At 43.4% G+C, this 2,403-nt stretch overlaps 1 pseudogene; it reads right to left on the reverse strand.

Annotated features, from left to right (window-relative positions):
• Positions 1-202: 202 nt before the first annotated feature.
• Positions 203-1,687, reverse strand: LOC123129329 (F-box/kelch-repeat protein SKIP4-like; annotated as a pseudogene).
• Between the last annotated feature and the right edge of the window lie 716 nt (positions 1,688-2,403).

Here is a 2,403-nt window from a genome sequence, read left to right on the forward strand (position 1 = left end):
AAACAATTTAATCACTATTTCTCAGGAAAAAAAAAGAAACACTCAAGTGTTCTTTAAGACAGCCTGCACAAATGAACACAAAATCCCTGTCCTGTCACAGTTAAGTCGATGTAGAGCCATCTCACCAAATACAGAAGTCGATATACAGTCAGAAGAACAGAAAAACGTCCACTGTCATTTCAGTTCCCGGTAGTGGTGGTCTTCAGATGGCGATGACCCTGCACTTCGCCGGTGGGAAGTCATGCTCCAACAGGGGCACGTCGACGAGGACACCAGGGACCCGTCCATCCTCACCGCCCTGTCCATGTTGATCACCGTGCTCAGCCCCCAGCCGATCACCTAGATCTTCCTACCGATGCCCACAATCTGATACGGTTGGCCTGCCGACCACCACACACTCCTTGGTCTCATTCAAGCACATCATCAATTTTGTGCCGAGGGACTGGCCAAGCATGCAAAGCGTCCCGTCCACGACGACCGTCAGGTCCGACCAGCACAGGGTGTCTCATTCTTCGTGCCCCTCCAGCTCCTGTGGACCGGTTTGTACTCCCTCCGGTCCTTTTTACTCTGCATATTAGGTTTGTCCGAAGTCAATCCCATTCAACTTTGAACAAGTTTATATAAAAAATTATAAACATTCATATAACAACACCAATATCTTTAGATTCGTCTTGTAATATATTTTCATATTATATTTATTAGATATTATAGATGTTAATAATTTTTAATATAAATCTGGTCAAACTTAGCAAAGTTTGACTTTCGGCAAAATCAATGTGCAGAGTAAAAAGGACCGGAGGGAGTATATACCCACAAAGTACATTCTATTCTAGGATGCCTTGTGGATGGTCACCAGCTCATCATCTGTCACCGGAACTACTTCATCAACCACAACGAAAGAGGCTCAATGCCGGCCCACGAGGCCCAAACAGACTGCCAAGCCCAACCCGAGGAGGCTTGACCTGATATATAGAGGAACCCATCGCTTCAAGGAAGGGGATCGAAGAACTGGAACCCGAACTGGCCGCCGTTGGGCGTTTTCCCTCTCCCACCTCCCGGCTCTAGCTTCCCAGATCCCCTTTCTTGCTGATAGAAACTTGTATCTGTGACTGAATTCCTTGTATCCATTATCCATTGAGTAATTTGTATCTAGGTTCGTATCATCATCCAATGCCAGGAATTTGACAATGTCAGGGGTAAGCATCGGGTTCTTGTGTGAGCACCAGGAGTCTGTCAGTCCGAGTCCTCCGGTAACATAAATCTTGTCGTTCAGAGCTGCCGTTACAAAGTAGCACCTGAAATCAAAACATCAGCGCATAAGTGGATCGCCCATAGTAACTTGGATACTAGGCCACATATGTAAAACAAACAGAGAACAGAAGTTGAAGGAGTACCTAGCAGTAGGCATTGGTGCTGCTTTGCTCCAGTGATTTGAAGCAGCGTCGTAACCATATACTTCATCATTAGCATCCTTTAGCCAACTACAACCACCCATAAGTCCAAGGTCTCTATGAAAACGCCCTCCCGCGCAGATCATTGAGGTTCCATGACTTGGATATAGCAGCTGAAAGATAGTAGGGCAACATGGCAAAGCATTATAGGCCACAAAGACCTGCAAATTTCCTAGAGATTTTCCCTCGGAAGTCGTAAACAAAACCTCCTAAATGATCTACAGTTTGCTCCTCATGATACACTCCTTAAAATCCAATACACAATTGGAGGTGCACACTTTCACAAATCAACAGATATCATTTGCGTTCATAGTTATATCATGAAATAATCTGATATCATTTGACAGAAAATTAGCAAGACAAAGGAGATACAGTGTGCATTTAAGCAAAGAAAATGCAAGTCGAACGGTCACAGTCATTTAAGGATTTACATATATCACACCCGTTTACATGTATGTTATCTCAGATTTGGACCAAACTTCAGAGACCCACATGGACAAGCAAGCAATCTTTGTATTCAGAATAAAGTAACCGCTTTATTTTCAAATTGGCAGACTAGAATCATAAGCACGCGTACACCTAGTGTTTTTTTAATCTTAAACATACAACTAGCTGACACACCCTATTTACTTCCATCATATTTCGCCAATCCCCTCTATCCCTTCTAACTTTCTCAGTTACTGTAAGCTACCAGCAACAATATGGCGCCATGTTTCTCTTGGAAATATCAATTGGTGAGATTTGCCGTGCTTGTTCAATGGATCTTCCAACAAGGCAAGTGTGGTAGCTTTATTATGGTAATTATGATCCTACTAACCAGAGGAGTTACGGAAACAGAGGAGCTACAAGTCAGTAACAAAAGCACAAAGCTTTCAACTCAATCAAAAGTTGCAAATTCACCTGTTTCCTTCTCCTTCCGTGAGAACAGAGGAGATTCTTTCCCATTGCTGTT

The sequence above is a fragment of the Triticum aestivum genome, chromosome 6A (genome assembly GCF_018294505.1).
Source record: "Triticum aestivum cultivar Chinese Spring chromosome 6A, IWGSC CS RefSeq v2.1, whole genome shotgun sequence".
NCBI classification, from domain to species: Eukaryota; Viridiplantae; Streptophyta; class Magnoliopsida; order Poales; family Poaceae; genus Triticum; species Triticum aestivum.